This window comes from Euprymna scolopes, chromosome 26 (assembly GCF_053919585.1).
Source record: "Euprymna scolopes isolate OS-2025 chromosome 26, ASM5391958v1, whole genome shotgun sequence".
NCBI classification, from domain to species: Eukaryota; Metazoa; Mollusca; class Cephalopoda; order Sepiida; family Sepiolidae; genus Euprymna; species Euprymna scolopes.
In genome coordinates, this window is record NC_136507.1 from 6,059,369 (window position 1) to 6,083,699 (window position 24,331).

General features: G+C 35.6%; 1 protein-coding gene and 1 pseudogene across 7 annotated transcripts in view; both read right to left on the reverse strand.

Moving 5' to 3' along the window:
* LOC145247907 (uncharacterized) overlaps positions 1 to 24,331 on the reverse strand; it is a 151,029-nt gene that overhangs the window by 115,745 nt on the left and 10,953 nt on the right. The window lies entirely within an intron of this gene.
* Positions 9,656 to 9,774, reverse strand: LOC145248426 (5S ribosomal RNA; annotated as a pseudogene).

Sequence of the window (24,331 nt, forward strand, 5' to 3'; positions counted from 1 at the left end):
TTCCTTTTAAGGGTATGTCAGGATGATAACAGTCGAAGCGAATATGGATATTAATATATTGATATTTTGTTTTACTTTTTATTTTGTTTTATTTTTAATGGTTACAAATACTAGAAGCAAGACCTGCAACCAGCTGATGCCTGCAAGAACAAAATTCTCCAAGTTATTACAAGGATCTCTTGAAGACTAAATATGAAAAATATACGGAAGGGATTGCGATAAACATCATCCCAGGAACAATGGAGAGGATTCACGAAAAATAGGTGTCATTTCTTACTTCAGTTGGAAAATGTAAGGAATTCATAAAAGTCCTGAAAAACAAAATACCGGCGCTGTACATAGTTAGGTGCAACTTTACAATGTGGGATCTCCTTCTGCCAAATAAGGATGAAGTTGAAAAACTGGCAAAGGGGGATCTCATGTGGAAAAACATCTGCATGAAGCCAGAGTACCTATCTAAAAGATGAACAAACATCACAGTCCTGGGAGTCCCCTGCTTTGTTAGTGAAGAACATATTGGGGCAATAATGTCCCAATATGAGGAAGTAAATGAGATTAAGTCAGTCAGAGGCCCTAGAAACATAATAACTGGAGACTGTAGGTTGCTAGGTTAGACAGAAAAGGCTTCTATAAGATATCAGTGCAACTAAATTGTGAGGGTCAGGGTCAATGTTGGTGGAGGACTGAAGACCACATTGCTGGCATTTCCAGAAACTCAGGCACATGGCGAAAACATGCTCCCAAAAAGTTGCAGAGAAGGCAACCAAACAAATACCGACAAGAAAAGAAGAAGTGAAAGAAAAAGAGAATAAGGTAGAGAAGGAAGCCACAACGTGGAGCAAGGTTGTCTCAAAAATGGGGAGGAGACAAGAGGCTCCCCATATTACAGCTAGAGTCTGAAAGGGGAGAACTATTTAACTCTCTCACCATCTCGATGGAGGAGTTGGAAGAGGCTCCAGCAGACAAAGTAGCAGGAAAAGTAGCGGAAGAAATATCCTCCTCCTCATGACTCCTAGACAGGAAAAAACTAGGAAGTTTCCATTCTGGCTCAGCAAGTAATCTCAATCAGCATCAGAAAAGATACCTAAAGAGCCTGGAGGGTTTTGAGTACAGAGAAAAGAAACTTAAAACCCAAGGAACTTTGAAGATGCCCTTAGGATAATCACCTTTGTGAAAGTAAATAGGGGAGGAAGGGCAAAAGTGCTATGACGAATGCTGGAATTTCTTGGCTTGAAACTTAAAGGCATGGAGCACCCATCACTAAACAATATAACAAGCAGATGTGAAGGGAGGGTCCCCATTTACGTTCAACCCTTAATTTTACAGAATGTTGAAATTAACCTTCCCCTTAGACATCAGAGGCCTATCAAGGGATGGATGGGTTATGTCTGACCAGGCGGTTTTAGTCAAACCTTTGACATCCTCATCCCCAAGGACTTCAGTTCCATGTGCAAAGAATATTATTAGGTAGGGATTTATGAATCTTAACCTAGCTAGTTTAAATACAAGGGACATGAAATTATGAAGCAAGGCTGCTCACGTGCTGAGGGATCTCGTGGCCCTTGAGGTAGACATAGCTGCTCTCCAGGAGACTCACTTCATTTTGTATGAGGATTGCAATGTGCTGACGGACGACTTTGAGGTCTACTCAGCATATGGCAATCTTCGTAGTCATGTGGTATCTTTGCTAATTAGTTTCACCCTATCTGCGATGGTAAATGTAGTTCATGCGGATGCTCAGGGAAGGCTGGTCATGGTTGATGTTGCCGTTAAAAGTGGTAGGTTCTAGATTATTACAGTTTACATACCCAATATCGCTAATGAGAGTTTTCTTTTTTTGGTGTGTAGAAGTGTTTCTCTTGGGTTTGGAGTGAGTAGTGTTAATAGGGGACTGGAATGCTATCCTAGAGCCCAAGATAGATAAGGTCGCGGAGGATAGGTATGAAAGCAGTCTGTCTGACCTGATGGCCTCATGCGATCTGGTCAACAGGTTTTGTCTTGATCACACAGGGAGAGAGATGTGGACGTGGCATACTAGTGTGGCCTTTTGTCCGAGTAATTACTTGGGCAGAATGTTAGAAGGGACGACATAGATTTTCTATCTTGTCTCACATTCCACTAGCTGGATCATTCAGACCATAAATTGATAATTGAAGTTAAGCAATAGGCCTAGATTGGCTGGGTACTGGAAGTTGAATGCCTCCTTACTGGAAATGGCCGACTTCTAGAAACAGCTAACATCACTAATTCAGCAGGAGCTGATGGGGGGGGGGGTTATTGGGAGCTAGTGGGTTAACCTTAAGCCCCAAAATAGATGCTTTAATGGCCAATATAGCATATGCCTTACTGTAACTAGGGCTCAGACACAAAAAGCATGTAGAAAATAGGCTGACCCGGGCAGTGGCTGGGGAGATCCCCTAGAGATAGCCTTAGTTAAGAGGGACCTCAATCACTTGGCTTGGAAGGGGTTTCGCGAGCATTTGGAGGAGCACTTTACCCAACTACCCAGACTCCATGGCTAGGAGTTTGGCTTGCTTGTCCCACTTTACTACAGTTTAAGCAGCTAGTTGTGATGGGATGGTTACGGAACCTGAGATCATTACTGCGTTGAAGCAGGTTGGCTAGAACAAATTTCCAGGACTTGATTATCTGCTCTACAAGATGTATTTGAGGCTATGGCCCATGTTTGTTCCTCTTCTGAAGGATGTGTTTAACCACTGGTTTGTTCAGGGATCCATCTCGCGGCAGGCTACTAAAAAAGCGGTCACATTACTGAAGAGATCTGCATTGTGGGGAGGACTATGATGACTATAGGCTTATCACTCTGCTAAACACAGAGTTGAAAATTTTGGCATGAGTTCTTGCAAACCAACTGCAGGTTGTTATTGGCGACTTGATTGAACTAGTTCAGAATTATGCTGTGAAAGGGAGATCGATTCAAAAGAACTTGCACTTGGTGTGCACGATCTTAGAGGTGATAGAAGAAGACACAGAATCTGTGCTGATCAATTTAGATCAGTCCAAAGCTTTCAACCATGGGTTCTTTGAATCTGTTATAGAGACCGCTGTTTGGTCTGAATTTCTGCAAGTGGGTTTCTATTCTGTATCGCAGACTAATGGTAGTGGTGCAGGTAAATGGTAAGCTCTCAAAGTCATTTGGGTTCTCTCAGTCGGTGCGTCAGAGTTTTCCGCTGTTACCACTGCTTTATGTCCTGACATTGGAGCCCTTCTTTTGTAAATTAAGGGAAGAGGCAGCGAGACCAGTCCTGTATGGCATTGCTCTGCCAATGATATCATCATGTGCATGTCGAGCCATAATAACATCAAAGTGGTGACTTAGGCGCTTGTGGAGAATGAAAACATCACAGGGGACATTGTCAACTATAGCAAGTTTGTTGGCCTGCAGTTGGAAACCTGGTTGGGGGTTCTTACACTCCCAGACGATTTCAGATGGCCTGACTCATATTCTCAAAGTTTGGTTCAGACCGGGTCTCCAGCTGAAAAAGAATTTGTCGGAGGTACAGGCCAAGGTTAAATCGTCTGTGGGGACTTGGATTCAGAGGAAATTGTCCATGTGCCACTTACGTCTTTCTGTTGATCCTTTACCACATGTCTGTACTTCCTCTGCCTGTGTGCTGCCTTAAGGCTTTCAAGTAGCTCCTCTTTTGCTTCTTTGGAAGAGAGGAAAGTTGTTTGTCCATAGACAAGTCTGTACACAAAGTATTAGCAAGGAAAGCTTGGGGATGCCTGGAGTGTCATCCACAAGCCGAAAGGTTACTTTTCCTAAGTCATACATTACTCAAAAATTCTCCATGGGTTCCTGCGGTCGAGCGCTCCTTTCCTTGATTCATGCCTAATCACTCCATGAAAGGTCATCAGAGACCAGGTGGGGAGACGCCATTTTTCACTGAATGCTGGGCCGCCCTTAGGGCATTGCTGGGTCCAGTGACTTTACTCAGTATAGAAAGAAACTATATTGGAGCTTAGTGGTGAGGACTGCAAAAGATTTGCTGGAGCGGCTACATATGTCAGAGGAGGAAGTTCGCTTACAATGGAGTGGGTGCCAGGTCAAAAGCTACTTGAACAACTCAGAATTCTTTATTACATGGCGACTTGTCTTGGATGCACTGCCACTCTACAACAGACTTGCCAGAGATGGAGGAAGGCGAGATGAACTACCCTTCTGTCCATGCTACAACGAAAACCAAGTTGAAACTGCAAGTCATGCATTCTTCCTTTGCAGTAGACTTAGGAGTCTCTGGGAGTATGTCAGAGAGGTAATGGCTCACATCGACCCCAAACGATCAGTGCCCCTTAATTTGGTATACATCGTCGATAACATGGACCCGTTGTTTACTAAGGAGAAATGAATAGTTTCTTGTGATCCTAGCAGTAGGTAGATTAGTGACATGGACTACATGCCTTGACGTAGTCAATAGTGTTGGATCTGTTTCCAATCGAAATTTGGTTGTTTATTTTAAGTACCAAGTTAAAGTAAAAATCAGATGCAATTGGAAAAGATTACATTGCATGGAATTCAATTGAAGATGAGTGCACAACACTAGTTTGTGCATCCGATGAGGCGCTGGGCTCGAATTCATGTTCTCTCCCTGATGTATTGCGCATTTGGTCCTAGGTTCTGCCGAACCCAACCAAATTAGTGGAGGAGAAATCCTTCTAAACTGAGGTAATTTTTATTTTTGTTCCTATCTAGAATCCCCTTTTTTGGGGAGTTGGATTTTCCTCACATTAAAAACCGACCTTGTGTCTAACTGCCCTCGCAAGGAAGCCAAATAAATAGGAATAAATGCTAGAACATATCAAGAATGTGATTACTATAAATAGGTTTTTATTTTTTAATAATAATCATGCGTCAATTGTGGGCTACAAAGCTTCTCGAATACCACGCCTAATTTAACAAGAAAAATAACATTTACTTAAACATTTTTTTATTCCTTTTGGTTATGAAATTTGTTTTTTTATGCCGTCAAATGAATCTTTCTACCTTTATATACATTTTGATGCATTTTATGTTAACGTTACATTTAAATGTGTAAATAAACTCAAACACAAAGCTGCGAAATAAACAATATATTTTTTTATTCTTGCTCTCACATCACAACAAATAAAAAAATATATACAACATATTTATAGTCCTTTCCAGGCTTAGTCTATTATTCTTGTGAGAAGTTTTATCACCCCTTGATGATATTTCAGAGGAGGGACAAGGAGCTTTCTCCTGTTATAGAAATATGTAAATTTATAATAATTCTTGAAGGATTGGAAACAAATTTAGTAATAGACAATATTGTAAATTCATCAGTATTAATTCATATTTCAAGCGTTTTCATTAACTAATTGACATATATCTGAGAAATCACTGTTTGTTTCAAACTACATAATTGGTAGTGAAAGGGAAAAAAAGGAGAGAGTAGACAAACAACTGCCATTCTACAAAAATATTAAAAAATATCAATAATAATTTATGGCCTTTCTACATTTTTAATACTGAAGTTTGTGCTGAAGAGAGAAGTGATTGGAACAAATGCCAAAAATTTCTTGGCTTAAATAGACACCCTCTTTCTTTCCCTATTTCATTTAGATATCTGTTTCTCTTCATAAAAATAAAGGTAAAATATTTTACATATCAAGGACATGTTAACATTTTTCAACCAGTGAAATCGATTGAAACCCAAAATGTAACAATCTGATGTTTAAAAAAGAAATCTCGATGAAAATTGAAAAAAATGAACGAAAGCAAATTCAAGCCAGCTGTCATCGTGAGGATGTATACTCGATTTTTTTTTTTTGGAAGGGGGGGGGCGAAAAGAAAAGGAACAGTTCCAATGCAGTTCCGTCATCTTGCACATGAACAAAACAAAGATGGGCCGATACTACACAGTACCACGCTATCTATTACTTGCATACACATAATACTCACACTAATAAATGTACATAGACATACACATCCCTAGCTATCATGTCTGCAAATTCATTGAACATTTTCTTCCAAAACACGAGTTTGCATAAAATTTCCCAAATAAACATTTCCTCCTTAAATCGATCCATCTAGCATGGCCGTAGCCGAGATTGAACTCACTGCACGAGTTTGTAGTGTAATCTGAACCTTGTCGGTAGCTGAATACTTGATGCTTCACCAGGGATATCAAGGGTATTTTTTATTGTGACGCTATCACTAGACTAGTCTACCACGGCTTAAGAGAGTTCAATCTACCCTTGAGACAAGGATAAACCATGCCAGTTTCTCAACTTGGTATTTTACCTTGTGGTGCATACTGCGACTCGCCTTCCCAAATGTTTGCCCATCTGGTACTGGCCAGGCTTAACTTCGGTGAACTGGTAAGAACCGGTGTGCCAACGTGATCGTGCTGTATAAATTAAAAATGACTGTTATATTCATGTAAAATCATACTTATATAAATTTTTTGTGATTTAATAAATTTTTTCTTTCATTTTCTTGTAAAAAAAAATCTGTGTATCTTAGCACTTGCCAACCTCTCTGTTTCCTCAATAGTTCATTTATTTCTATTCATGCACACCCGTTTAATATCTTTCATTTCCTTTCTTTGACATTTATAATATTTATAACATTTTATCATTTATATTAATTGTTGGCATGATTCCTGGCAATTTCCGAAGAAGCTACTATCATCTAAAATAACCCTATCCAGAAGCCACGCCACAATTTATTAAACAGAAATTATTTTCAATCATATCGATTTATTAAAAAAAATCTTTTTTTCTCTTCATTCTTTGACTTGTCTTTCCACAAACATCCAAGCTACAAGTTATTTTTGTGAATTTAAATCAGAATGGTTCATCTTATATTATTAGACTTACATAATAAACTGCGCCCACTTCTAAAAATTTAACAATTACATTTTTTCAATAGCCAATCGATATAGTAATTTGTACATTAAAACACATTTCAAGAAATGTTAAGAATTCCTTAAGAAATATCTACTTTAGTATTATACGCCAACATCATATTTAGTATTTTCAAGTTTACATGTCATGCATAGACATAGAAGAAAGAAATAGACGCTTTTCTTCTTATCTTTGCTGTAAGAGGGTCGTGATTCACTTAGTTGAGATAATATTGATTATTTTCTCTCTCTGATGAATTGGACAATCATTCGGTGAACAGTGAAAAGTGGAATCTCGAGGTTTGAAGTGATTTAATGCTGATTAAGTTCAACTTCAGATTGACCCATTAAGAAACTATGAGGCTTTTAATTCTTCTTAAGTCGATGTAATATTTAAATACTGATATATGACACGAGGTGTATTGGCATATGAACACACAAAAAAATTCAATTTGTATCAAATGTTGCCGTATCAAACTGATATTGCTACTTTGTACGGCTATCAACGAAAGAAGCAGAAACTTCAAACATATATAACATATTTTTGTGGGCATCTATTTACTTCTTTAATGTCCGTCTATATGCATAGCCAATCACACCTACATACTGCCCCTCCTCACCAACAACAACACCAAACACACGCCTTTCAAAAACTTTAAAAGTTTTCTAATGCATAGTCTAACAATTTGGTGTTTAAATTAAAAAATATTAACAAAAAAAAAAATAATAATAATAATAACAAAAACTGTACTGAAATTTCCAGGTTCATTCAATATACAGAATTTATTTAATCCTTTTTTAAATAGTTTTATACATTTGGATCTAATCAAATTCGGTTTAACGTCTGTTTTATATGTTGGCATGTGTTGGGCGGCTTTAAGAAATTTACTTCCAAAGTAACGTTTATCTGGCTAAGTATTTATTTATCCCTCTTTCTCTCAGGTCCAATTTTAATACTCCTTCCGTGTTTTCCTTGACCGTCTTCTGTGAACTGCACCTGTTACATAATCTGTTTTACATCTACTAACCCAAAAACTCTCATTTAATTTTTCAATGTGACCATACCATCAAAGTCTACGCTTCTGCACACATCTTTGTATACTGTCAAGATTTTGTCTTTTTCTGAGTCATTAAAACTAAAGTATAACAAGTTTATTGTATCATTTTCATATCATTTATTTCCATGAAATATATGTCTTCAACTTTCGCTGATCAGATTTCATGTCCATACATCATCACACTGTGTTACACATGCCTGATAGACTCTTCCTTTGCTATACTGGTTTAGTAATGGCAGAAGTTAAATGAACTTACTCCATCCACTTTTAATTCTCAATTATTGTCTATGAAACCAGTAATAATATTTGAAAATGTTTAGCATAATACTATTTTTATTCTGTTGTAATGTGGCCGTTACACTTTAATCGTGTCGCTACACATCAAACCTTTCGGACCCACACATTGTCTGGTGGCGTCACAAAAGAACAAACAAAAAAAAAAGGAAAAAATAAAAATCCAACTCGGTATTTTTTTTAAAAAGTGAAAAAGTGAAAATGAAAACATTTATTCGTGGTTCTTCCAAAACAAAGCATTTCATTATTTTTCCAAAGTCTTTTAGCACACACGTGCTTTACAACCTCTGCCATATTACATGCGCTTTTTAAAAGTATCTCTCTTTCTCTGACACCTGATTCCAACCATAACCAGCGCTTTCTTGCCCTCATCTTCACACACCCATCTTGCCCAGCATGCACTTTGCTTTTCCTCTTGAACACGTGAAGTATTTTTTATTTTCCTTTTTCTTTCCTTTCCGTGACGTCAGCTTAATTTGCTTAATTTGCATATGTGCTAAGACGGCTGCTGCTGCTAATATTTTTGCTAGTCAGCAATCCTGCGGTTGCTGCTGATTTTTTCACAGGCCTGCCGTTTCGTTACACTGTTACACTAATTCCAACCCACGAAATATTTAAGCTATTAACGTTTTCTCCTCCCAACAATTTGAAGATGTTCTCTTGGTGTTTAACTGTGTACAAATGCTAGCCTTGCAGCTGCTTTTGATATTCCTTCTTTTTCTCCACCTTTCTTGTTCATTTGCTTTTGTTTACTCGATGATGATTCGACAAAGAATCGAAAATGTTCGTGACACATATGGAATTATATTAATTCTTTTAATTTTCCCACAAAAAGGTCAGAAGACAAATCAAAAAAATAAAAAGCAAAAAAATAAAAATTTCTCAGTTATTTTTTAACATATATATATCTATATACCTATAAAGTTGATTTTTTTCCCCCTGACATCAATATTAAAAGTCTACTTTTTCTATTTAAAAATTATTAAAAGGAACTTTTTAATATACTCAGTCATGGATATGCAAACGACTGCACAAGGATTTACTAAGTTGCATATTCCTTTGAAAAACGAGCGTTAATTAATTACTTATTCATTTTTTATGGTCTCTTATTAAATCCTTGGTTCTATTTCACTATTATGCTGAATTCTATTGATGCATAATTTCTACATCCTGCATAATTGCTTAAAATTTAAGAGGAAAATGTTCTAACACACGGACATATATATATATATGTGTGTGTGTGTGCAGTCAGCATCAACCCTATCCAGGGTTTAACCGGCTTCCTCCGAAGGAGGAAGTTTCATGGGAGTATGAAATTCACAAGCGGTCCCCAGTCGCATGTATATCCCCATTAGGGGAGATGACGACGTTAGGTTTTTTGCAACTTTTTGCAGGGAGGTGTCGACGACGTCCTCCTACATACAGCACCTGGACTTCCCAAATTGGTCACCCATTTTAGTAATGACCAGGCTCAACGTTGCTTAACTTCGGCGATCTGACGGGAACCGGTGTGTCAACATGATTATGCCATATATATATATATATATATATATATATATATATATATATATATAACTTATATATCACTTATATATATACTAGCAAAAGTACCCGTCGGTGACTGGGTTCAAAAACTACCTACAGAAAATGGACTCTGATTTATGAAAGTATGGTAGGTTATGAAAACGAAGGGTTGTAAAGAGATAGCTTCGAATTCGGGGGTATCAAAACCAAAACAAAATATGATGAAAGTAAAAATATAATTGGTAAACCCCATAATTTATTATACCATACCTGTTCACACTGAAACACTTATCAGAATATTCTGCGGATCTATATTAAAAAAACCTTGTTAAACTTTGTGACATATTTCCATTCTATGGAGGTCAGGTGCGAACGAACACCCCATAATTTTATCATACCATATTTCTTCAAGCTGAAACATAATTATCAAAGTATACTTACGCAAATAAATATGAAAAGTCTTTATTAAAGTTTGTGCCTATTTCCATTCCATGGAGGCCAGGCGCGAATGTAGACCCCAGAATTTTATTATACCAAGTTAAAACATACTTATCAAAGTATTCTCATGTACATCTATATCAAAAACACTTGTAAATGTTTTTTTTTTAAATTTTTAAATTTTTTATTTCCATACTTTGTGGACCAGGCGCGAACGCCGACCCCACAATTTTAATGAACCACCATTCTGCCAGATCAAACATACTCATTCTTGTGTCTCGATACATCTTCTATCATTATATGTAATCAGTTTTTTAAAATAGTCAACCATATAGTAGCCTATTCGTGACCACACACACACACACACATGCAGCTTTATATTATCGATATATATAAGTGACTTTATTGGTGTATGTGCGAAAAGTCTCTACCAAATTCCTCTCTGAATATTGGTCTACAAAGTTGAAATTAAATATATAGTCTATTTGGGCCTGTAACACACTTTCGATTTGATTTTTAACTGGCAAAAATTGTTGCTCAAGGGTCAAAATTGAACAAAATAGTTAACTTTGACAGAGTAGGTTGAATAAAGCATTACACCTGCTATTTCTTTTGCGCATGCTCAAAATTAAACATTCATGGCTCAAAGTCACTAAATGTTAAACCTTTTGTATACATCTCTAGCTTAGACAGTAACGATGCTGGAGGGATAAATATCTAATTTACTCACTATGTCTGTCGCCATATTTTCAATCTCTTCCAAAACTAAAAGTTGTAGAGCAGCGCTAGGTGACTCAAATTTTTTATGGATTTTTTATAGATTTTTTATGGATTTTTTATGGATTGTTCTTTTATAGGTCTTTAATTGGTTAAAATAGTTTTTTAGGGGTCAAAAGAGAGTAAAAATTGAAATTTTTTTTCCATTTTGTACATTCATCTTAGTTTATTTTTAATCAGTTCATAGGCGTGTCACATTGGTACAGTGGTAACGTCACCAGCTTTGATTGCTACACTTTTATTTTCAGTTTCAATTCTAGCTGATGGCATCCAAATACTTTTGTTTTTACTTTTGAAATCATGTCTTTATAATTAATATATACGAAATCTGGACAAATTATAATATCATATTTAAGTGTATTTTACAACCGGGCAAAGTCCCCCTCCCCCGCTAGTAACAACTAAAGCTGGAGTGCTGAACGTTCTGATTTCGATTCTAGTGTATGATACTCAAGTCATATTTTGTTTTGAACTTTTGAAATCATTGCTATATATTGGATAATAATCAATAGAGAATTGGCTCTAATAATAAAAAATAATAAAAAATAATAAAAAATATGCATGAATTAAAATATATTTATATATCTTTATACATTTTATAACCGAGCAACACATGGCAGCCTGCTAGTATATATATATATATATATATATATATATATATGTATACAAACACACATATATATTCTCTATATGTTCTATGAATATGTGTCTGCGTGTAGGTGTCTATATGCACAGGCAGATAAACACACCTTAATATATTTAGACACATATCTACTGCGTGTAGAGAAATAATGGACTAATTGTGATTCACCAAAAATATCACGGTTACCAACCATACAGCAAAAGGCCAAAACGCCAGTTTGTAGGAAAGCAATGGTCATGTGCAAAGTCAGTTGATTAATGAAAAATTACTTACAGCAAACAAGTTATAGCAGGTGTTTCACTGTCCAAATAATACAGGTGCAGTGATAAGAAGATTGATGCTAAAAGTTATTACATAAATGGACACTTGTATTTAACTCAGATTTACAGGTTTTGCTTTTGAATTGATTGGATCATTCTTTATAAAAGTTACATTTTCAACTAACCTGACATGTATGTAATATACCCATGAGTGAAGCATTTCTGAACAACACATGTAGTTTCACAAAACAATAACATACATCATTTATTGCAATTCACTGTTTGACAACATTTGAATGAGCCTTACATCTTCATATTATACAAAGTAATTCCGAATGGAAAAATATTTATCTGATCAAGCTAGAATTTTGTATGGTGATTACTGTTATCAAAGAGAAATAACTCATTGCATCATTATACATCTCAATGGACTTCATTTTGTGGCTATCCGTTACACCTCTGCATTGTATTGCATTCTATAAATTTCTTTATATATATACACACTAGACAATGCTTCAAGCAAACTATATTAATCGCTTTAAGAGAAAAAGATCCATACATAAAATTTGGAAAAATCAGAAAGTTCTGTCAAAATTTCGATCATGACCAAACTTTCAAGGTTAACTGTCAAGATCAAGATGATATTAGATGTGAAACTTCATTAGATACAATATTGGCAATGTAGTGAGCCTATATGATAAACATAACTGAAGTTACAGCCAAAAAGGGTTACTATTACCATTTCTGTGACATTAACCATGATCTAGATATCCCAAAATGAAATCGGTTTTATGTTAAACCATAACCGATATTTTGATCAAGTTTTGTGAGTACTCAAGCGATATGAATGCTAGGCTTTACAGTGTACACAAATAAATAAACAAATAAACTTGACTAAAAACATAACCCTGTTGGCAGAGATAATGACGTTTATTAGAATACTATTGGTTTCGTTTTTTTTTTTTTTTTAAATCATATTTTACCTTTTTAATTGCAATGAATTAACCTTTCATGACTTTTACTCTGATGAATGTGAACGAACGTAATTATGGTGGGGGAAGGCACAAGTTCAGATGGGTGCAACATTTAAATGGTAAAGTTTACAAAATAAAATGTGCCCATGTTACTCATCATATTGATGAAAATATATATTCCAAATTTCAAGTGATTGGTTCATAAAAAAATGAAAACCTTTTTAAAATTTATATATATATATATATATATATATATATATATATATATATATATATATTTTTACATGGGGGTCACCACTTATCAAGGCCCGGAGGCCACTCAGAGATAAGGGTTATTGCGTGTACAGTAATCAATGAGATAGTATTGTAGTAATCATTAGTATTGGAGATTTGATAAAGTGTCTTACTTAAGGGGGCGGTTTGTCAGGAATTTGTTTATGTTGGATTTGGAGACATCCAAGTTGTAGTCAGGTGGGAAACAGGCGAACGGAAGAGAGTTCCACAATCATGCACTTCTGAGAAAGAAGCTCTGCATATGAAATCTACGTTTGGATTTAGGTACAGATAAAGAGTGGGGAAAATTATTGACAGTAGCTTCAGCCAGACGGGTGTTTCTCGTGAAAGATTGGCGATGGGGGACGAGAGATTGGAGCTCAGACGAGCATTTGCCATGGAAATAACAATAAAACAAAGACAGGCTCGCAATGTCTCTTCTGTGGGAGATAGGCAGCATGGAATAGAAAAGGACATCCCCCACCAAACCACAAAGTCTATTTTGTACTCTGTCAAGGCAGGATAGGCTGTTTTTAGCAGCTCCTGCCCAGATGTGGCAGCAGTACTCCATCCTTGGACATACTTGGCTTTTATACAGATAGAGAATTGCATCAGTAGTGAGATATCTTCTGGAGCGGTAGAAGGATCCCACCATTTTCCCAGTGTCCCTGGCAACAGATTTGATGTATGTCTTCCATTTAAGATCCGGAGTAAAAGTCAAACCCAGAAGCTTGTCAAAACATGGAGCCTCCGCAAGACGAGAGCCATCCATTTCAATTGATGCCAGATGGGGATCAGAGTGTTGATGATGTAAAGATAGAAGCTTGGTTTTGGATGCATTAAAAGTGACCAGCCACCTCTTCCCCCATTGTACCACGTGCTCAAGATCAGAGGAGAGAGAATTAGAGAGAGCTTTGTCATTTACGGCCTTTGATGTGTTGCCATAGATGGTCGTGTCATCAGCATAGATGTCAACGAATGCTTTAAGTATGTGTTTTGGGAGATCATTGATGTAGATCAGGAAGAGAGTTGGGCCCATGATGGACCCTTGGGGGACTCCAGCATTAATACTGTGGGCCTCTACTCTTATGAACCTATCAGAGAGAAATGATTTAATGATTGAGAAAACATTTCCAGTAATACCGTAGCTGGAAATCTTGTGAAGTAAGCCCTTATGCCATACCTTATTGAAGGCCTTTGATATGTCAAGAGCAATTGCCCTGGAAAGGAAACCTTTGTCAAGAGATTCACTAATCCTACGTGATATAACCGTTAGCACATCTGCTGTAGATCTTGCAGAGTGGAAACCATATTGTGTGTCACTAAGAAGGTTGTTTCTGTTGAGGTGGTTGACTACTTCTTTATTTAATATGGATTCCAACAACTTACTCATGACACACAGGAGAATTATTGGTCTGTACTGAGAGGGAGATGACTTTTCACCTGAATTCTTAAATACAGGGCATACTGATGATGTTTTCCAGAGTGTTGGAAAGCACTTCTCCTTAAGGCAACCCTTAAACAGTTTTGTAAGTATCGGGGCAAGTTCTGGTTAGAGCTTTTTCAGCACTATAACTGGAATGGCAGTTGCTTTACTGGAATCAAGGTTCTTGATTAGCTTGGCGACCTCATGCACAGATATTTGTATGTTGCATAGCGTGTTGTCTGTTATAGAAGGAAATACAGGGAGTTAATGGCCATTGTCGCATAGGGTAGAATTAGCTGCTAAGTTCTTGGCAAATAGTCTGGCCTTATCTTATGCTGATGAGATTACCTCAGGCCCATTGATGATAGTTGGGATAGAACGCACACTTCCGTTCAAGATCCTGTTTGCTATATGGCAGAACTGGTGGGAACCAAGCCGCTGCTCAGCTACTTTGGATTTAACAGACTGAGCATATAGCTCTCTTGCATGTTTTATTACTCTTTTACAGTGGTTGCTGGCAGTCCTGAAAGCAGCTTTAGTCTCAGTACATCTATTACGCTGGTAGCTATGGAAAAAGTGATTTTTGTGCGCGATGGCAGCAGCACATTCAGGGGAGAACCATGGCTGGCTGTTAGGTTTTTGTTGGAATTTGTTGGATGGTATGAATCGGTCTATGCCTACAATTAACCATTCGGTCAGGTCTGATACTATAGAGGACACATCCTTTTTAAACATGGAATGCAGGGGTAGGTCAGATATGAATATACGGAAGCTATCCCAGTCAGCCATAGAGTATCGATATACAGTACAGTGGAGAGGTACGTCTGAAGACTTATTACATTCCATTTTTATCTTAACTGCTACAACAGAGTGGTCAGAGGATCCCAGAGGAGATAGAACGGAACATAAACACAGCTCAGGGGAAGTTGTGAGGAAAAGGTCTAGAAGGCTTGCATATTGACCGGTAGTATCGGGCACACGGGTGGGTTTGTGAACAATCTGAGTGAGGTCATAGGCAATGGCAAAATCATGACAAAACCTCCCCTCATCATCGGTTTTATTTGAGTGGGTCAGCCATTCCACATTATGGACATTGAAGTCACCGCAAATGTGAATGTTAGCCGAAGGATGAGCAGACAGGATGTGGTCAATTTTCTCAGATATGCTCTTAAAGATAGTAACTCCACTGTTGTGGGGGCGATAGAGGGCAAATATAAATGCAGTGGTGTAAGCTAGTGCAACCCGGAAGCATATATAAGGTAAATTAGGGTCTTCTCTGGAGATATCCCTACCACATGGAAAGCCGTCTTTGATGTAGGCACATATTCCATGCCCATGGCAATCTTGGGGGTCAGATTTTGATGTTAAGTTGGAGTATCCTTTAATTATGAATTCGTCTAGAGAAGTGGTTGGCTCTATGCCAGTTTCACTTAGAAAGAATATGTCCGGTTTTGTCTCCTGCAATTGTGTTTCAACTTCTGGAAGGTTGGAACGTAGACCCCTAATGTTGGAGAAGGAGATCTGGTAGTAGGGGTCTATGTTGGAGGATGGGGTTCTAGGTTTATTTGTGTTTCTTTTTTGGAAATTTGTCATGATTGTTGAGGTTTTGGGGTTTGTGGAATAGGTCGGTAGACTTGGTTGAAGCAGGACAGAGAGGGAAAATAAGAGAGAAAAAGACAGGAAAATTCTTTTTTTTTTTGTAGCACATGATAAGGTAAAGCCGTAACAATTACCCACTAGTATGGCATCGAGAGACCCTACCAGAAACTACTGTGTGGTCCAGAATCCATTCACCAGATGGCAATACAGCAGCCCCGGTACTTTGCACCTGCTAATAGGACAGCCTCCTTAGTGGTTAATCCAAGGTTCGGATCCGTGACTATCAGGCGGGTAACGTCAGCCCAGATGAAACGTTTACCTCCAGCACCCTTACTAGTGACATGACCACAAGGATAGACATAGAAACAGAAATTTTGCGACATCTCAGGCTACTCTTTATAAAGTACTACCGACCTGGAAAGCAGCTTTTTCTTCACCTTTTGTCAGAAAAATCATTCATTGGAAATGAGGACTGAAGGACAAAAAAGGAGAAGTGAGAGTTACTGGAGCTGCCGATAACATATCCACATGCATTATCTACTATCCATTAAGAAAAAAAAAATAAAAAAAATAAAATAAAATTAAATAAAATTAAATTAAAAAAAAAAGGTGAGAAGGACTTATTAATATCTACTTAGTAAAGTCCGTTGCCCCATTCCCGGCTTAGGACAGTACTTGAAGATAGTCTCCCCTCCCATGTTAATGCATGGATCCTTTTTGCCTTTATCTAGGTCGAGCTGGGATGTTACACCGTTCCAGCTCCACCCCATAATAAATATGCTATAATGAAACTTTTATCAAATTGAAAAAGTCTGGTTATTTTTAACTCGTTTAAAAATCTGGTTAAGAAGTAATACCTTTAGGGTTATTTATTAACTTTAGCTAGAAGTAATGCATACTTTAGAAGAAAAAAAAAGCCGCATGCTGTTGAGTTCAGATAATATGCAAATATTATATATATGTGTGTGTGTGTGTGTGTGTGTGTGTGTGTGTGTGTGTGTGTATACTCCCTACAAAAAAATAATGTGCCCATATTTCTTACCGTTAGATAACACATGATTTGTTTGTAACAGCGTCTATTATTAGAATGAGGTTCTAGAGAAATCTCATTTGCACCCAAGAAAAAAAACAAAAAAAAAAAATAAAATAAAAATAAACAAACAAAACAAGCAATAACGGAGCCTGAGAAAAAGCACCTTCAAACACAAACAAGAACTTCAAGCTTATATCCAATGTTAAATACCTCTGTAAAATATGAAATTATATATACATCATAGTTCATCTTTAATTTTCATTTAACTCAATAAACTGATGAAGTGTCCACAGGTTTGTATTTACTTTTAGCAAAGTCAAGGTTGAGATGGATTTAAAAAATAGAATTGATGAATACACATATGCACAACCACACACACACATACACAAATCCACACACGCACACATATGCACAACCACACATACACAAATCCACACACGCACACATATGCACAACCACACACACACATACACAAATCCACACACATACACACAACCACACACACACATACATAAATCCACACACACACACACACATATGCATGTATAAATATTTTTTGTTTCATTTTACTTCAATTTAAGTTCTCAGAAATAAAGGGTCATTTCTTGGGCTAACATATAAGATACGTAGACATTCGAATATCCCATTAAATCTTTCTTTGAGGAATAATAAAGGTCCAAGGAATGGTCCCTGTGGCAGACCCGCGTTTATATCATGTTGTTTTGACGTACGACCATCGAGTACACCCCGGACTTTTTTTCTATTTAAGAAAGATTGGATTATATTCAGTATTTGTACAGTAAATATCATATGATTTAATTTTCATTAGAAGACCATCATGCCATACCTTGTCAAAGGCTTTAGATATATCTAGGACTATTGTCCTAACCTTCTTTGCCTTATTCTCTGGGTGGTATATACATCCAGAGATTACAGTTAGGATATCTGCAGTAAAACGGGCTTGCTGAAATCTATACAGTCGGTCAGAAAGAAGTTAAGTATCTATGAGGTGGTGGACTAGTGCTTGATTAAGTAAGCATGCAAAGATATTGGCGATGAAAGAGAGAAGGCTAATGGGGGTCATGATTTAGTGGGTCAGTTCTTTTGCCCTAATTCTTGTAAACCACAGAAGCAGAAATCTTTCAGCAGTCAGAAAAGCACATAAGGCATTTGTTGAAGAATTTGAGAGGAGAACTGGAGCAACCTCAGCTGAGCATTTTTTTTATAGTCTAGCTGGGATGTCATTGTCACGGTTTCATATCACTGCTCCTTTGTTTTTGTTAACAAAATATGTCGGCGGCAGAAATCCTCAAAACACGTCACAATCACGTGGCTAAAATATAGCAACAACTAAGGTTTTTTGTGGTCAGTGAAAACGTAGAAAAATATTCTATACCGTAATTCTGAAAGCATCCTTTAGCAATAAATCTAGTTTTGTAGTGTCCAACGCCTGATGCTGTAGTCTTTTTTGTAAAGACCCATCTTGTAGAAATGACATGTTTATCTTTTGGAGAGGTACTACCAAATAGGTATTATTTTCTGTCAAAGCATCTATTTTGTTTTTCATTGCTAATTTCCATTGATTACAATGTTCTGAATTAATTGCTTCATTAAAGCTTTTTGGCGTATTATCCATGGAATAGCAATAGTCGATTTGATAATCTTCCATATTGTCAAGCACAAAAAAATCGGGTCGTCTTCTACTTCTTTTGGGGTATCTTTCGACTTCATCATTATCTTCATCATTATCATCATGGATACTTTTTCATTGTCTTCATTTGTTTTAATAATTTGAGGAAATATAATTTCATCCTCTTCATATGATGAAGTTTCGTCTGTAAAATTAAATGTGTCTGTGAATTTTAAACATCAGATTCTTTTTATTTTATTTTTCTCTGGAAAAAATACTAAATTGGCTGGAATGTTTTGATTGTATCCAAGAATCGGTTTTAATATTTAATTTACTCTTTTTATCTATATATGTTAAGCAAGTTGAACCAAATACGTGCATTCTGCTTAAATTTGGTTTTCTCTCACAGAAAGCTTCATCCGGGGGGTTTTAGATAGTGTTTTGTTAAAGCACCTGTTGCGTATATAGGCAGCCGCCATAAGTGCGTACGTCCAGAGGTGGGGGGGGGGTTGGATTCAATGAGTAGACATCTCTAAAAGTGTCCGCCATGCTCTTTCCGCAGTCTCGTTTTCCTGTACCGATTTAGGGGCCGATTTTTCATGCTTGATACGATGGTTAATTAGTAAAAGTTCAAAGTCTTTATTAATGAATTCTGTACCATTGTCAGAGCGAATACACTTTACTTCACTGAAGGGAGCCATGTCAACTAAATATTTTTAGTTGCTTAGCAGGGTATCAGATTTGTTCTTTAAAAAATAAACCATTCTTAAAACCGAATGGTCATCTACAAAATTCAATGCACACCTGTAGTGTTCTCTGGCCATTGGTTCCACGGGACACAATGCACCAGTGATAGGATTTTCGTGGCTTTTTTGTCTAGTATCTTGTTTTGATAGTTTGTCATTTTCCCGTGCGTACAAACGTTGGAGTTAAAAAATTTTTATGTTTTTATTTTCATTCTGTCAACCACAGTCGGCAACTTTTTGATATCGGGAATATTGCAATGCCCAAGAATTTTATGCCATGTCTGTAAATCATGGCAGGCGGTTTTTGATGGGACTACACTATTTAAGTAATATAGTCTTCCATTTTCTTTAATGTCGAATACAGCTCCATTCGGGTACACCAGTTTTGATTTATTGGGGCTAAAGTTTATATTTGCACCTTGTTTTGTGGCAGCTTATACAGAAAATATTTTGGGATTAGAAGAGCGTTTTCTAGAATACTGAAACAAAGTCCACCTTTATTGTTCCTTAGCGAGATTTTAGCATCGCCTCTTTACAAAACGATATCGTTTACTTGACTGCCGTCGGCGAGTTCTACAAAATAATTCTGAAGCCTAAAGTTGGGATCAAAATTGATAAAATCAGATTCCTTTGTAATCACATGTGCAGTTGCACCACACTCGACAAGAAAATTGTTACTGTTTGTTGAAGCATCAAACGTACATGTAAATAAAAATGTATGTTCGTTAAAGGAGCTCTCCACATTTTTAATGGAGTCTCCTTTGAAAGTCCTGTATCTACATTGAAAACTCTTGTGATTAGATTGCCCTCAGTTATAGCAAATAATTTTTTGTTTTTTTTTCTTAGGAGAAAAATTGTTTTTGGCAAAATTGCAGTTTTTATTCCAGGCATGGATATAATTTAATTTTGGTGTTTTTATGTGTGCATTTTTAAATTTCATGATATTTATAGAGTCGTTTTTTTCTGTGATCATTTTTTCAGTTTCCTCATAACTCCTGAATGCCACCTTGAATTGACTAAAAGTTATGGGTTTTTCTTTCTGGGTTATCACAGTGGTAAATGGCTTGAAATCACTCGGTAACTCTTTGAGGATCATGGAGATTAACAGACTGTCGTTAATAACTTCAACAGATATTTTTAAAAAATTTGTGGTGGTTTCGGCTCTTATATTATAATCTGTAATTGTTTCGGCTTCCATTCGTTTTAGAGAGGTCAGTTCAGTATATAAAGAGATAATTTTAGGTTTTCCTTTCAATAAATAATGCTCTCTTAATATGATCAATGCTTTGCAGCCATCGTCCAAGGCTTCACTCATTATCAGTGATAGACTTTGGTCATCTAAGCCCTGTATTAATTCCGCAAAGGCAGTTGCGTTCTTTTCAATGAAGTCGAGGTCGTTTCTGTTTTCAGGTTTTGTCTGAAGTACCTTGTGTAGTTTTTGAATTTGTAGATATCCTAAAAATTTCACTTGCCACAATTCAAATTTTGATTCTGATCCATTGAAATAAAGTCTCACGCTGAATCCATAACCTTTTGAGTTGTAAGTCATGTTTAGTTTCAGAACAGTTTCCCATGGGGGTGACTGGTTCTCAGAAGCCACAGAGCAAAAGATTCTTCCCATGTTGACACGAAGAAAACACATGCAAAGTTGCTAATGAAAGGTTTTAGTTTTATGGAGCAATTATGGTTTCTGATTGGTAAATGTGAATGTGAATTAATTTGATTCGTCAGTTCCTAGCAGCATCGTTTATAAATAGAATCTCCTAACTGTGCGGGATCATACCCCATTATAGCTAAAAAATATTGGAACAACTTTTTCTTTAACAAAGAAAAAGCACAAAACTCAATTTTTCACAAAAAAACAAAATAATAGACCTTTTATTTTTGGACAGAGAATAAAATCTATCCTCCCAGGCTTTGTCTTCTCTCTTTCAGAAGGCGTTAGTTTTTTTGTAATTACCTGAGACACCATGCCGGGAATGCTGATGAAGCTGCACAGACATCTTTTGCAGAATCAGATGGTTTCTGACTTTATCAATCCACTTTCCAACCCTAGTTTCACAGTTCTTGCGGTGGGAGAAAGCTAAATACCCGTCCCCGCTCCAAGAGTTACGAGCACTCTAATCCAAACTTGACTCTCTTCAAGTTGGTGGACCTAGTTGCTGTGGGAAATAGGGGTAGCAGCAGTCTGAGACAGTTCTTTTCAGGGCTACTCAACAAACTATTAATGCGAGTCACAAACTACATATGTGTGATACACATGCTGCTCTCTACTGCTGCCTGTCTTCTGGGACTCCCCCTCACAGCCTGCCACTCCAGTTCCTGCACCTACTTCAAATCTGGCTTACTTCTAGCGCCTCCAGCTCACTCCTGCAGTTTCCAGTGACTCCCATAAATTCTAGCTAACTCCTTCATCTACCAGCACTTCCAGACTCCAGTGCTTCCAGACACCAGTTCCTGCGACCCTTGACGTCTAGCTACCAGCTTCAGTTCCCCCGACGTCCAACTACTCGCTCCAGTGCCCACTGATGTCCAGCTACTTGTTCCAGTGTCCACTAACATCCGACTGCCAGTTCCAGTGTCCACTAACATCCGACTGCCAGTTCCAGTGTTCACTAACATCCGACTGCCAGTTCCAGTGTCCACTGATGTCTAGCTACCCAGTGCTTACTGACGTCTGATTACCTATTCCAGTATCCACTGACGTCCAACTACCAGTTCTAATGCCCGTTGATGTCTGGCTACCAGTTTCCAGCATTGGATCCTTTCAATATGACTCAGATCAACTGGAACACATCACCCTATCTTAAGGATGCAAGATTCTCAACCCTACAGGACGCCTGTTCTTGCCCCGGGTGACCCTGATATCCATTGCTGTATATTTTTTCTTTGTAATAAATAAATAATTAATTAAATAAATAAAATATGATACCAATCGCCTTTAACTGATCATCTGTGTTTGTCATCATTCTTCGCTATTGGCGTCATCTTCTTTGCCTTGTGTCCACTTTTATTAGGTGTACGATCGATTAGCACTTTCTCAGCAACAAGATCAGACCCATATGTATTTGCGACATGTAGGTTTGTTATGAGATCACGAACTTGGGAAGGTCGCAGACTTGATGAGTTACTTGAATTAACCGAACATGAACACTAGAGATATCTTGTTTTTCTACCCTCTCCCTCTTAATAAATGTAAATTAAGAGAGAGAGAGAGAGAGAGAGAGAGAGAGAGAGAGAGAGAGAGAGAGAGAGGGAGAGAGAGAGTATTCACAATACATCCTGGAGTTTTCAGGCATTTTACGCAAAAATTAGTTGAAATCACGGACTAATTCGCCACAATGAATTTACATTTTTAGAATGAAAAGCGACAAGAAATGACATTTGTCTATTCAATTTATGTTGAAAAAGGGGGCTTTAATGGAACATTAGAATATCTGTGTATCTATGTGTGGGCCCCTTTATTTCTGAGACTGAAATGAAACAAAAATGGGAGCCACACGTTAGAAGAGATTAAGGCTCAATTAGAATTTGGAAAAATGAACTGTTGATAATACCATCCGATAATTTATAAAGATCGCAGCCATGGAAGAAAACGAGAAAAACATTGTTCAGGCATTAAAAGTAGTTTTTTTGTAGTTTTTGTTAAATATTATTAATTTGTATTATTAATAAATATTATTAATTTGTATTATTAATAAATATTATTAATTTGTATTATTAATAAATATTATTAATTTGTATTATTAATAAATATTATTAATTTGTATTATTAATAAATATTATTAATTTGTATTATTAATAAATATTATTAATTTGTATTATTAATAAATATTATTAATTTGTATTATTAATACATATTATTAATTTGTATTATTAATAAATATTATTAATTTGTATTATTAATAAATATTATTAATTTGTATTATTAATAAATATTATTAATTTGTATTATTAATAAATATTATTAATTTGTATTATTAATAAATATTATTAATTTGTATTATTAATAAATATTATTAATTTGTATTATTAATAAATATTATTAATTTGTATTATTAATAAATATTATTAATTTGTATTATTAATAAATATTATTAATTTGTATTATTAATAAATATTATTAATTTGTATTATTAATAAATATTATTAATTTGTATTATTAATAAATATTATTAATTTGTATTATTAATAAATATTATTAATTTGTATTATTAATAAATATTATTAATTTGTATTATTAATAAATATTATTAATTTGTATTATTAATAAATATTATTAATTTGTATTATTAATAAATATTATTAATTTGTATTATTAATAAATATTATTAATTTGTATTATTAATAAATATTATTAATTTGTATTATTAATAAATATTATTAATTTGTATTATTAATAAATATTATTAATTTGTATTATTAATAAATATTATTAATTTGTATTATTAATAAATATTATTAATTTGTATTATTAATAAATATTATTAATTTGTATTATTAATAAATATTATTAATTTGTATTATTAATAAATATTATTAATTTGTATTATTAATAAATATTATTAATTTGTATTATTAATAAATATTATTAATTTGTATTATTAATAAATATTATTAATTTGTATTATTAATAAATATTATTAATTTGTATTATTAATAAATATTATTAATTTGTATTATTAATAAATATTATTAATTTGTATTATTAATAAATATTATTAATTTGTATTATTAATAAATATTATTAATTTGTATTATTAATAAAT